This window comes from Gekko japonicus, unplaced genomic scaffold (assembly GCF_001447785.1).
Source record: "Gekko japonicus isolate JY-2015 unplaced genomic scaffold, Gekko_japonicus_V1.1 scaffold134, whole genome shotgun sequence".
Taxonomy (NCBI): Eukaryota; Metazoa; Chordata; class Lepidosauria; order Squamata; family Gekkonidae; genus Gekko; species Gekko japonicus.
The window spans coordinates 1,800,529-1,814,691 of record NW_015172007.1 but is presented as its reverse complement, the minus strand read 5'-3'; the positions used below and the strand labels follow the sequence as shown (position 1 = coordinate 1,814,691).

Genomic DNA, 14,163 nt, shown 5'->3' with positions numbered 1-14,163 from the left:
CCCCCCCCCAAAAAAAATAAGCTGTGCTTCCCAATTCTGTAATGTGGTGGCTAGTGCTGAATTACAACTGGGGGGAGCTGGTTCAAATCCCTCTTCTCCATGAACCTCACTGGAGGATCTTGGGCTGGTCAGTCAGACTAGCCTTAACCAAACTTGTTAGAAGGGCAGACTGGAGGAGAGGACCATGTACTGTTTATCTACCTTTGTATGCAGACAGAGAGATGGTATATTGCCGGATACGCCCTATGTACATAAAGACACTCGCGCGCAAGTACGTGCCCACATGTATAAAGAACTACTGTTTGCTGAAGCGTTGTTAGAATAAATCAACAGGGATGCAGTCCCATTATTAGGTAAACGGCGCTCTGCAACGGCGTGTGGCTTAGAAATTCCGCGCCAGGCGCTCAACTGGAGGCCCGCTCCTCGGCCCGTCTGCACAACAAGGCAGAGGCAGTCTGTTCACAGCAAGGCAGGCGGGGGCTCTTCCAAACTCCCGCGCGTCCCTGGCGAATTTGCCACGGAGAAAGCGGCGCACGATGGCTCCCAGCAGGCGAAAAAGGCCGAGAGCGCCGCCAGCTTCCCGGACCGGCCCCCGCCGGCTCAAGCCGCACCTGAGCCTCTGCGTCGGGGGAGGGAAGGCCGACGATCACATGGACTCCGCCGCGGGTGCCATTGGCTGGGGCCCGGCCACTAGCCACGCTCTGCGCCGGGGGAGCCGAGTGAGGTGAAAGGCGGCGGACGGAGACTTCTGCTAGTGTTCCTGCCCAGGCCAAAGAGACGAGCTCGGGTCCGCTCTTGGAGCCGCCGGCATGGCTTCGCCGCCAGAGTGAGCCCCTTTCCCGGTGGCCAGCCCGGCAAGCTGAGGTGCGTAGGAGGAGCGCGGCTAAAGGGCTCTGCATACTTGCCCTGCGCTGGCACGTCACGGGGTGGCAAACTAGAGCCTCCCTCTCGGTCCTCCGTTATTAGCAGAGGAACGCGAAACCTTGCTAGCTTTAGGGTTTCCCCACTGCTTCTGCACCATAACATATCCCGAGATTCTCCTCTAGAAGATGTTTCAAAACAGGCTTTAGCCCAGACAGCCTCCCCCCGTCCCTTTTAAAAAAGCAAACACAGTTTTGACTGTGCGCCCTTTCTTAGGAAAAGGGTCCATTAAGGATGTTTCTGAGCATATGTAAACTGCTGTAGATGTGCCCTTTAAAAAGTAGGGCATTTAAAAGATCTGCCTTATCCTTCTCTACCTAATTTTGGCTTGGTAGAACTGAATGGGTTTGCCCTATTTCAGAAAGCCTGAAATATTTGGAATTCTTTAGGTGTGTTGTCAGATTGTTAGTGTCTCTCTTCTACACCTCGCCAGTAGCCCAGGTAGATTTAAGGGCAGTGTTTTCTGCCATATCGACTTGAGAAGTAAATCGAGAGCTGCTCTAATCTGAGTGTTTCCCCATCAGGTTCTAAGAATAAATTTAAAAATACAGGTGTCTGCTAATCTGAACGAAACCCTCGTCGGCTGTGAATGTGTGCAATTTAAGATGTATATATGTTGTCCTCCCTTACCCCACAAAGCATTGTTAGTCCCCCGTGAAAAATGAGTAACTGTAAATCGCTCAGAGCCAGCAAGCTCTGCAGGATTGAGTGATCAATAAATTGAAAGATTATTATTATTATTATTATTATTATTAATGAGGCTTTTAATGGGACCAGGTAGCTGAAGGCAGATGACTCTGATAGATGAGAAATGCTCAGACCCTTTGTCACATTATGTGGAGATGAAATGTTTTGTTCCCAGATCTGATGCTTACAGCTCATGGTCACAGTGTCCAGCGATGCAGTTGTGGTGGTGGTGGGAGAAAGGAACTGGAATACATCCAGCAGTAATGAAGTCCAATATGTTAGGAAGGTTAATGTCCTCAGCTTAAATTCCTTTACTGAAGTCCTTTGTTCTCTTTTTCTTCTGCTGCCAATAGCAAGTTGCCTCTAAATGTTTAGAATAGCAGCTGCTGCCGTGAATGGAAAGGATCACTAATTTTGCAGCAGATGGTAAATAAATAGGATGGATTGGAAATAATTATCGTATGGCAGTGGGTGTAGCATAGCCAAGAGATCTGAAGATTGTCTGGCATCCTGAAGCTCTAGCTCTTTTTGTGGCAAGCTAGGTTTATTTTTTGGACTGCAAGAACTGTGACTGACCCAGGGCCACCCAGCTGGCTTCAAGGAGTGGGGAATCAAACCCCATTCTCCAGATTAGAGTCTGCCAGTTTGGTGTAGTGGTTAAGAGTGCGGACTCTAATCTGGGAGAACTGGGTTGGATTCCCCAGTCCTCCACATGCAACTGTTGCTGTGACCTTGGGTCAGTCATAAGTTTTCTCAGAGCTGTTCTCTCATGAGCAGTTCTTGAGAGAGCTCTCTCAGCCCCACCTACCTCACAGGGTGTCTGTTGTGGGGAGGGGAAGGGAAAGGAGGTTGTAAGCTGCTCTGAGACTCCTTTGGGTAGTGAAGGGCAGGGTACAAATCCAATTTCTCCTTCTCCACACCAAACTGGGTCTCGGTTAGAAAGAGACAGTATTGAACTGGGAAGAAAACGCTGTTGTACGAGTGGATAAAAAAAGCGTATAGCTGTGTATATATGCAGGTGTCAACAAGGGAATCTGTTTTGGAAAGGCAGACCAGGGTAAGAATGCAAAGCCCTTTGCCTCAGGCCCTTTAATTAAGTGTTGCTTTGTTAATTCATGATGCCTCCCTCAGTAATTTGTGCCCTGAGCAACAGCAGTGGCTTTCACACTATTCTCCTACTGCACAAAGCAAAGTAGAGGCTTTTTTCCTGTCTGGTATCATGCTTACAAGAACTGGCTTCTGATGAATAAGTGGAGATTTTCATTGGTTTTTAGGTGCTATGCCCTTGCTATTAAATGACAACATGGCAATGGATTATGAAAGTATTCTTGAATGGTCTTAAAGTACAGTGAAGCACTCTTTACTCCCTGAATCCTTTGAAGATAAGGGTGATTTATTATCCCTGTACCACTGTGCCAACTGCAGAAGAGAGGGTGATGCTTTCGTATGAGTTTCTGGCTGAATGACATCTGCCTTCTGGCCTTATCCAAGACTGGGCAGTGCATTTTGGAATATAGCCCATTGTAGAAAAAATATTATGGTGCTGACAGTTTAATGCACATGATCAGTAACCTGCATTTAATGCGATGAATAGAACAGATGCCAAGGTGTGTTAGTTAGTGTCTTAGCTAGTGTCCTGGCCCCACTGCTGGACCTCCTGATGGCACCTGGTATTTTTGGCCACTGTGTGACAGAGTGTTGGACTGGATGGGCCATTGGCCTGATCCAACATTGGCTTCTCTTATGTTCCTATGTTCTTAACTGATTGGCTGCTATGGCTGAAAGAACAAGAATTGCTGAGTCACGGTTATCAAAAGCATGAGGCTGTATCTGAGTTGACTGTACTGAGCTTCCCCCTTCCCTATGAATGGCCTTGGGCAAGAGCAAGTGAGGATAGAAAGCAGAATGTGTTGGCTGCAGATTGGAACTGCAAGCTGTTGACATAGGGGACTAAGGGGAATTCTTGCCATTGATTATAGCATGCCCATCTTCCACTGCTTTCCTTTTGGAGGCTGTGTATTTAAAATCAATCTGTGCACGGTGTAAGAGTGCAAGAATCTGTGGCAAGTGGTTGAATTAAATACAATGCTTATAGGTGAGTTGCAAATGGAGGTTTCCTGTGTTGTTGGCCTTCATGCTATGGCTGTTCTAGCTGCAACCTCTGCAGTCTGATTGCTGTATATGAGAATAAGTCTCACAGAATGTCATGAGATTACTACTAAATAAAATGATAGGCACTGGGTACCAGGAAAGGTCTTGACAGGCACAACATTGGGAACTCCTGCAATAAATTGTCAGAAGATGATGCTTTCATTATCATACTCGCCCATTATAATGACATCAAGCAGTTTAAAAATAATCATCATCCAACAATGGCAGTTCTGCTCCTTAAATTGCCCTCTGTACATGTAAGTGTTTTTTAAAAATGGGAAGGGTGAGATTGGGCTTTTGTCCCACAAGGCTCCTGATTGGCCATTGGAGATTTGATTGGCTGTGCAGATTTTTAAAAGTGTTGCTTTGGCCAGCAGCTGCCACCACAGCACAAGGATCTTCACTGTGTGACTGAAGGTAAACTGCAGCAGCCATTTTGTGGCTGGCTCTGCCTCCTGTGGCAGCCATTTTGTGGCTGCATCCACCTCACTGTGTCAGAATTTTCAGCCCACAGGCTCAAAAAGGTTGGGGACCTCTGGTTTATTCTAACTTGATGGAAATGTTTAATTTAGCATTCAACATCATTCTTTCATCTGGAAAGCTAATCTCATTTGTACAGAGCCTGAACAGGCTTTCATAAGGAGGCAAAGTTTACACTAAGTACAAGAAAAGATGTAGGTGGGAATATTTTGTAAGGGATTTTCATAATCACCAGAACTATGCATGCAGTGTTTGGGAAGAAGATCTGTAATCTCTGCAAGGGACAACTATCAAAGCACTTTTGGCAAAACAGCAGAAGAAGTAATAGTACGGAAAACGACAGCTTCCTCCTTCTCGGCAGCAATGTTGCACCTAGCTTCTGGTACGTTTGAGAGGACTCTAAGGAGTGACATGAATGAACTAGTAGAAATGTTTCATTCCATAAAAACTGAACTTGTTTTGTCCTTTAAGTGGAAGCAAGGGCCAGGCTACTGCAGGTATCTCGCTGAATGCTTTCTTAGCTTTGGCTAATGCTTAGCTACTGGTTCCTTAATTTTTAATACTTAAAAGGATTAGGTATTAGATAGGAGTGTCATGCTATGAAACAACCAAAAAAGCCCCACATATTTACAACACACAAAATGTAAAATTGTTCTTTTAGGCTTTGTGGAGCTGTTTCCAATTTATAGCACGATACCGTCAGATCTCCAGGGACTTACAAAGAACCCTTTGGCTATTTAAATTGTGTCCATGATTCTGAGATGCTTTGTTGGTTAGGGTTCAAAACTGTGTTGGGAAAAGAGGGGCAATGGGGAAGGGGAACATGGATATTAACCAATGCTTTAACAGTTAAAACTGGGGATGCCAAGAGGTTCACCTTCCTTGAAGTAACTCAAACCTAGCAACTTATCTCCCAATAACAGGCAGGTAAAGAGCTGCGGTGGCTCAAGTGGTTAAGTCGCTGAACTGCAGGCTGTGGAAGGTCAGTAGTTCAGCGTTCGAGACCCGGGTGCCGCATGACGGAGTGAGCTCCCGTCTCTAGTTCCAGCTCCTGCCAACCTAGCAGTTAGAAAGCAAGAAATTGCAAGTAGATAAATAGGTACCACTTTGGTGGGAAGGTAACAGCATTCCATGCGCCTTGGTGTTTAGTCATGCTGGCCACATGACCACGGAAGCGTCTTCGGACAGTGCTGGCTCTTCGGCTTTGAAACGGAGATGAGCACCACGACCCTAGAGTCGGATTTGACTGGCTTTTGAGCAAGGGAACCTTTACCTTTACCTTTAAAGAGTCTATTATTTCCATGGAATGATGGACAGGCGCTTTGTCCTTGCCCAGAAATATTGAACATTGGCTTTGAAAGAAGAGCATACTTGGCTCAAATGTGTTTAGATGCTTCCTCCAAAGACCTTTCCTGTAGGCATAGTTGCTTGTAGAGTGCAATACAGGCAGTTCTTTTTCTGTACTAATTGGTTCTGGGGTTTAAGTGTTTCAGCTTTATGCCAGTCCTTTAGCCCTAATTTTAGATGTGGGGAACATGAGGCTATGCTTGGTAAGAAATAGGCATTCTTTATATACCAGTAGGCACATGTTCCTTCAGATTGGCAACATGGCTTACACTAAATGATTTAAAACAAATTCCAGGCTGAGTGAAACTATGTGTGTGTATTTAAAGAGCCATCAAGTTGCAACAAGTTGCCGCTGACTTACAGCGACCCCCATAGGGTTTTCAAGACATGAGATGTTCCTTTGCCTAGTAACCCTGGACTTCCTAGGTTGTCTCCCATCCAAATACTAATCACGGTTGACCCTGGTTAGCTTCAGATATCTGGTGAGATCAGGCTAGCCTGGGCCATCGAGTCAGAGTAAAACTAGGCACTCAGTTTTCTCATCCTGTCCCCCATGCCCTATTGCAAACAGAGGAGGCAACTACAAAGTAGCATAGCTATTGCTTGTGTTGTCTGCCTGGTGTTCTCACTTGTTGTTGCTGAAATTGCTAATTTTAGGAAAGAGAAACAAGAAAGAAAGGAGAAAAGCTTATGCAAGACAAAAGACTAAACAAAGATAAACCCGGTCATGGAAAAGAGGTTCAATCCTTTGCAAAGCAAGTCTGCCATTATAAAATAAAGGGCTACAGGCAGACTTGGATTCTAAACAGCATGAGTGGAGTTGCACTGGAGGAATACAGACAACTGCTTTGCCCTTCCCTCTCCAAAAGTGTGCTCCTGCAGGTCAGTGGGATGGTGTGGGGAGCTGTTAGCAGAAAAACCGTTCTGTTGGAATAATGATGGAAAGTTCTATTGGAAGAAAAAGGGAAAATACATTTTATTGCTGTGCCAATGGAATTGCACTGTAGGATCTAAGCCTTGCTGTTTCTTTAAAAACCATGAAAGCTGTAAGATACGGATCTGGGAAAGGTTGTTCTGTACAGTCAAATTTGCCATGCCATGATCAATTTGCCATGCTGTAAATGCTTCTTCACTGCTCATGGTTGTGCTACTGTTGTGAAGATACTTTCGTTTTCCCATTACTGAAACCACAATATTTTGTATTTGGGGAAAATATGACCCTTTCTAAAGGTAATTTTTTTTGTGAAATGTGATTGCTTGAGCATCACAAATCCTTATTGTTTGCAACATGATTATTATTTACATGGCAGTTCTTTCCTCTCACATACCAGCAGTGCTGTGTGAACTTTTTTCTACTCACCAGTTAGTATACTGTTTACTTTTGGGGTACTGTGTGCATGAGACTCCATGTCCAGCCTTAATAGTTTTTCTTTAGAAAAACTGTTTGATTGTCTTCTCTCACACACATGCCCTGCTGTTTTTTGAATCTAGGCCTTTTCCATTCCCCCTTCTCCTGCACTGGAGGTTCAAATCTAACTTGTCTTTAAGTTCTGTGCCCTGCAAAAGGGCTTTCTCAGGCCATCTGTTAAGAACATAAGAAGAACCCTGCTGGATCGGACCAGTGGTCCATCTAGATCTAGTCCAGTATCTTGTTTCACACAGTAGCCAGCTGGTCATGCTGGAGGCCAACAGCAGGGCATAGAGGCTGAGGCCTTCCCTGATGTTGCCTCCTGGAACTGGTTTTCAGAGGTTTACTGTCTCTGAATGTGGAGGTTCTCTTTAGTCACCATGGCTAGTAGCCATGGATAGACCTATCCTCCATGAATCTGTCTAATCCCCTTTTAAAAAGGTGTGTATGCCTGTGGCTATCACTACTTCCTCTGGCAGTGAATTCCATGTGCTAATCACTTGTTGTATAAAGAAATACTTCATTTTGTCCATCCTGAACCTACTGCCCATCAGCTTCATTGGATACCCTCGAAATCTAATGTTTTGGAAGTTCTCTCTGTGTCCACTGTCTCTACCCCATGCATAATTTTATAAGCCACTATAATTTCCCTCTGTAGTTGTCTCTTTTCTAAACTGAAAAGTCTAAGGCTCTTCACCAATGTTCCCTCTAAGCTGTGGAGTCCTGTGAGCAAAAATTCTACTTTGTGAGCTACTGGCATTAAAGTTGTGAGCAGATGATTTGGCTACTACATAAATTAGTTTGCTCTGGAGCCATCCTTCCTGAGCTAAGACAAAAATGTGTGAGCCAGAGGCTAAAAAACTCTGAGCTAGCTCACACTAACTCAGCTTAGAGGGAACACTGCTCTTCACCTTTCCACATATGCAAGGTACTCCAACCCCCAAATAATCTTAGTTGCCCTCTTCTGTACTTTTTTCAGCTCTGTGGTGTCCTTTGGAGATACAGTGACCAGAACTGCCCACAGTATCTCAAAAGAGGCAGCCCCATTGATCTATACAGGGCTATTATAATATCAACCATTTTATTTTCAGTCTCTTTTCTAATAATCCCCAGCATAGAATTTGCCTTGTTTACTGCTGTGGCTCACTGGGAGGGACACTTTGCTATTCTTAGGTAGGAAGTATTACAGAAAAGCCATTGGCCAACACTTTAACTGAGGAAAGACCACACTTCACTCTAAGTATAATTGGGCCAGTTTACATGGTTTTGAGATCAGTTCCCCCTCCCCACCCACATGTCACCACAAAATAACTCAGACATTTGTAACAGACAATCTCAGTCTAACTTTCCAGGTATGTTAGAACAGTACAGCCAGATTAGTCTACCTTGGTCTGAAGCTATCATATTATCATATGCTCTTTTGTCATATTCTTACTTGGTTTCCTCTCTGCTTATGGCACACTTTAGCCTGGATTTCATTAATTGATCTGCGGTGAGATGGCAAGTGTAGAATCACCATCCATTTTATCATTGTTATGGATTGTTCAAGTACACTGTTCATACAAGTAGAACATTTCAAATATGTTGTGAAGGCAAAATCTCATGCCAAATAGTTCCTTACTTATGTGTTTTCACCCTGCCTTTTTAGTCCAGAACAGCCTGCAGGACTAACAAGAGCAACGGCAAGCATGCTTTTTTTTTTTTTTAAGATACTGTGCATTATTCAGTAGCAATCCAGCACATAGTATTTGTGTTTATGAGACCCATTCTGGAAATGGAAACTCTTCTAATGGGCCACACTTACCATTAGGCATTAATCTCTGTCTTCTAGCTCTGCATTTAATGGTGATTAGATATCATAGTGGCAATGAATGCACAGTGGTTGCAATGAGTGCTTTTGTCTTACTTGTTTCCTCTCTCCAACAGAGTAGGCTGCCTATAATTTTGCCAGGCTGAAGGAGGCAACTCTAGGCCCTGCCCTGAACTAGGGAGCTGAACTGGAGAGCACCTTTTTTGGCAAGTGTGTCATGAGCTCAGAGTATGAGATCACTCCATTCTAGTATGCACCACATTATACAAGAAGCTCCTCCTCACTCTGTCTTAGAGATGTGAAGGCAAAAGTACATTTAGAGGAAAACCTGGACTGAGTTCAGCATAAAATTTCTGCTGATGAAAGGGGGTAGATTTGTGTGTATTCCCTCTCCTGCTCTGACTCCCCCCATGCCGTTCAAGGGTGGGTTCCCTGCTTCTTGAAGAGTAGCTTTACAGGGGCCATTTTGAGCTGCAGTGAGTAGATGAGACAAGGAAATCCTTCTCCACAGGCAGATATCTCTTCTATTAGTGCAGGTTTTATGGGGATGTAAGCCGCTATTTTCTTCTCTCTCTCTCTGGACCATTTTTTATCTTTTCAAATGGAGAAACAGGAAATTTTGGAAAGTACTGGGGGGGGATTCTATGCAATATTTTATCTTTTGGAATGAATGAAATACTTTTTAAGACAGGTTTTCATCATTCAAAAAAGTGCAGGGTGAAGACTTTTATGTAAGACAATTTGCAGCATTAGAGAATTAGAATTGATGCAGATATCATGGATGAGAACAGGTGAGGGGTGACATTTATGGAGATCAACCACTGTTTGTGGTGGCCAGACAGGCATACTTGCACAGCCATCTCTTTGATATGCTAGTGCCTCTCTGTTGGCTGAGTTGGTTCTGGTGGGCTTTTGCTGACAGAGCCTGAGGACCAGATTGGTTAAGAACTTTATTTTGTTGTTGTTCATTCGCACAGTTGACTCCGACTCTTCACGACCCCATGGACCACATCACGCCAGACCCTCCTGTCTTCTGTTATGCTCTGGGGTTTGCTTAATTTCATGTCCGTTGCATGTTCGTTGCATTGATAACACTGTCTAACCATCTCATCCTTTGCCATCCCCTTCTTCTTTGACCTTCAGTCTTTCCCAGCATCAGGGTCTTCTCCAGTGAGTGCTCCCTTCTGATTTGGTGGCCAAAGTATTTGAGCTTCAGCTTCAGTATCTGGCCTTCCAAGGAACAGTCAGGGTTGATTTCTTTTAGGATTGACTGACTTGATCTCCTGGCAGTCCAAGGGACTCTCAAGAGTCTTCTCCAGCACCATAATTCAATAAAATCTATTCTTCAGCGCTCAGCCTTCCTTATAGTCCAACTCTCGCAGCCATACATTACTACCGGGTGTCATGCCTGCCCCTGCTGATGTCATGCCTGCCTTTGCTGATGCCCCTGAACAGGCTCCTGAGGACCCTGAACAGGCTCCTGAGGACAGTACTGCAGCAGAAAGGCAAAGACTGGATCCTGTAGTTGAAAGCTATCTTAGTGGTGAGGAGGATAGAGCCTCCCAGGGAACACCTGCAAGGGATCAGTCTCTGCTGCAGCCCAGTAATTCATCATCAGACTCGCCTCCACCTGTAACCAGGCTCAGGAATGTAAGAAGACAACAGCTGAGAGAGCGAAGGCAGAATGCACGCATGCGTGCCAGAAGATCTCTTAGCCCTGATTACTGACAGGATCCTGTCCTCACTCCTGGCTAGCTAATGAGTTGATTAGCTAGCACTGTATATATGCAAGTCTGTTGCCAGCAGTCATTTGTGCTGGCAAACGTCGTTTGTTCAGGACCTGAATCCTTGCATCTCTGCTCCAGACCTTGTGGAATTCTTCTCGGCTTGATCCTCGGCTTTTGACCTTTGGCTTTGTTGACCCTGCGTTCATCTCTGACTCCTCTGGTATTGTTGTGATTTATGGACTTGAAACTTTGGTATGTCTGACCCTGCTTTTGGACTGTGATTTAAACCTGCTTGAACCTTGCTACCTGATTTGCCCGGCTTGACCTCGGACTGTTCCTGGACTTTTGCTTGCTTGTGTCACGCCCCCTGGTCCTGCCGTGACAGATTGCCAGCACCCACAACGCTCACACATCCCCACCATGGAAGGCATCTTTTAATTTCATGGCTGCAGTCATCCGTCTGCAGTGATCTGGGATCCCAGGAACATGAAGTCTGTCACTGCTTCCACAATTTCCCCTTCTATTTGCCGAGGAGTGATGGGGCCGGATGCCATGATCTTAGTTTTTTTGATGTTGAGCTTCAAGCCCACTTTTGCGCTCTCCCCTTTGACCCTCAGCAAGAGGCTTTTTAGGTCCTCTTCACTTTCTGCCATTAGAGTGGTATCATCTGCATATCTGAGGTTGTTGATCTTTTCCCCAGCAATCTTAATTTCCGCTTGTGATTCATCCAGGCCGGCATTTAGCATGATGTACTCTGCATATAAATTAAATAAGCAAGGTGACAATATACATCCTTGTCATACTCCTTTTCCTATGCTAAACCAATCAGTTGTTCCATATCCAGTTCTAACTGTTGCTTTATACACACATGAAATGGAGAACCTGAAAGGGAGCTGTCCCTTCTGTATGTGTATCTGTGGCCATGAGGCAGTTGTGACCATGTGAAGGACAGCGTCCTCTTTACACATACATCTGTTTGTATGTCCCACTGGGGAGGGGAGATCAAATGCTCAGGATATGTAAATTCCAAGTTAGGTTAGCAATCATTCCTAGTTTCCTTTTTCCCTCCTTACTCATCCTAGTCCTTTAATCTGTATTTACTCTAGAGATGTTCCTCTGAAATAAAGTTGCATTCATTAAGAAAAAACAATTGTCTTGATTCTTACCTGTGCGCCTTACTGAGGCTCACTCTACAAAAATAGCCTCATTTTGATGTGCCTCCTGGCAACCAAACTAGTGAGGGGGCAGGGATCTGGAGATGGTGGCAGGCTACTGAAGGGAAATGCTCTGGACTCAACGTAAGAGGAGGGCAGGGGAGTAGTATTCCTGGTGTGATGACTGGGTTCCCTCGCCAAAATGACTTTGTCCTTAGCTTCTGAGCAGGGTTGGGCCTTTCTCGCTTGCGTCAGGGACTGTTTGTCTGAGCAGGAAGTGAAGGTGGCCTGTCGGGTGCTGAGGCAGAAGCGTCACAGTATATACTGGAGACATAAACAGTATTTTTAAGGATATATTTATTGCTTAAATATGACTAATTATATCCACATTTAGTGTACAGTTAACGAAGGGATAGTATCATTCCAGTCGTGGCCCATTTACTAATACTTGCTAATTTGTTTCCAAGCCCAATTCAAGGTCATGGTATTGACTGAAGCCTGATGTGGCTTGGGACCAACATATGTGAAGGATCGCCTACTCCCATATGACCTTCATGACTGCTAAGGTCATCTTCTGAGGTGCTTCTTCAGGTGCTCCTGCCTTCTGTGATTAGGCATGATACCCTGCCCTCTCAATCACGGCACCAAAACCATGGAGCTCTCTCCCCAGGGATATTTGTCCGTCCCCTTCTGCCAACTGTCTTCTGCCAGTGGGCAAAGACTTTTTTGTTTTGATTGGCATTCTCTTAATTATCCCTCCTCCTTGCCATGTTTTATGAGATTTTAATGTGTATTATAGTTTCAGTTGTTTTTATGATATATTGAAAATATGAAATTTTATGATTAAGAACTGCCCTGCTGCACTCCAAACTTTCCATCACCTTTTACTAAAAAGGAGAGTTTGATACCCAGGCTGTAAGGAAAAGAGTGGCATTTTGAAAATCGGCAGGTACTCTTGGAGATAAAAGAAATGGGCAAGTCATCCTCAGTTCTGAGGTATTCAGCCATTTTGGCATGCAGATAGATTAGGGCCAAAAGAACACAGGAGAGGGAAAATGGCACTCGGAGCCAATAGCACTGAATGTGCTGTTTTATTTTCCCCCAGAAGAACAGGAAGATGCCAGAGCATCATTCTAGAGAGGGATGGACCCTGCCAGAAGTTATAAATTCTTTTTTTATTATTATTATTTTTTTTTTATTCTTGAGGGCACCCAGAAGAAAGGGGTCGTTTCTTGGGTATGTCTTCCATCATAATGTTGGGTTCATGACCAGTGTGACTTTAGCAATAGAGGGCTATCTATCTATGTTCTATCCAGGCTCTATCTTAAACATGTGCTTCCGACAGAGGAGATAAACCACAAAGCATGGGACAGAGGTAATGGACCTCTTCTAGCTGCTTGTGACTTGAAGGGAAAAGTGCCTGCCCTTCTCTTAATATCTATTATGACAAGTATAGCCCAGGATGAGAGAAGCTGCAATCTTCTACATTGTTTTCCAGTTTTGCTCTTATCTGCTGCACAGAGAAATATTTTGTTTGTGTTGTTAGCCAAATTGCCTGAATTTATTAATAAGATGGGTGAATTTGAATATTAAATGGCAATAGCTTTAATTAAGGGAACAATAACTTATGTATACTGGAGTTCAACTTATCCAGATCCCCAGAAATAGACACAGAGACTAGATCTTAAAATATAGTGATTTCTTTACTAATAATTCTCACACATACAATTTATTTATTTATTTATTTATTTTTGGGATTTATATCCCGCCCCATCCAATATTCAGCTCGGGGCGGCTAACAGGCGGCCATGCCGCAATTAAAATATACATACAACTACATAGTAAAAAACAGATATCTAACATAAAATTTGGTGCTCTCATAAATTACATACCACTTCCTACAATCCAAGATGGACGACATCCCAAACTGGCGGTCAAGTTATTCACTGCAGAAGCGCCAGGAAGAGTGTTTCCCCAGCTATGTTAGGGCGACATCTGCCCCTACTATGCAGGGCAGATGGTTGTAACATCATTGGTGGTATAATGGCGGCGGCGGCTCCCCCTCAAAGGCCTGGCGGAAGAGCTCCGTCTTGCAGGCCCTGCGGAACTGCACTAGGTCCCGCAGGGCCCAGGTCTCTTCCGGGAGCTCATTCCACCAGGTGGGAGCCGCCACCGAAAACGCCCTGGCCCTGGTTTGGGCCAACTTTGCTTCCCGGGGGCCTGGAATCTCCAGGCGATGGAAATTCCCCGACCTCAGTGCTCTTGGGGGAACATACGGGGAGAGGCGGTCCCTTAAGTAGGCCGGACCATGGCCATTCAGGGCTTTAAAGGTAAGTACCAGCACTTTGAAACGAATCCGGTATGCTATAGGCAGCCAGTGCAGCGCATATAGCACCGGCTGGATGTGGTCTCGCCTGGAGAGACCCATCAACAGCCTCGCCGCCGCATTCTGCACTAGCTGCAGCTTCCGGATTTGCG

General features: G+C 44.8%; 1 protein-coding gene across 1 annotated transcript in view; it reads left to right on the top strand.

Annotated features, from left to right (window-relative positions):
• The first annotated feature begins 734 nt into the window (after positions 1–734).
• Positions 735–14,163, top strand: part of LRRC8D (leucine-rich repeat containing 8 family member D) — a 107,355-nt gene continuing 93,926 nt past the window's right edge. The window contains exon 1 of the mRNA XM_015420185.1: positions 735–864. The gene's annotated coding sequence lies outside the window, so the exon portion shown is untranslated. The remainder of the gene's footprint in view (positions 865–14,163) is intronic.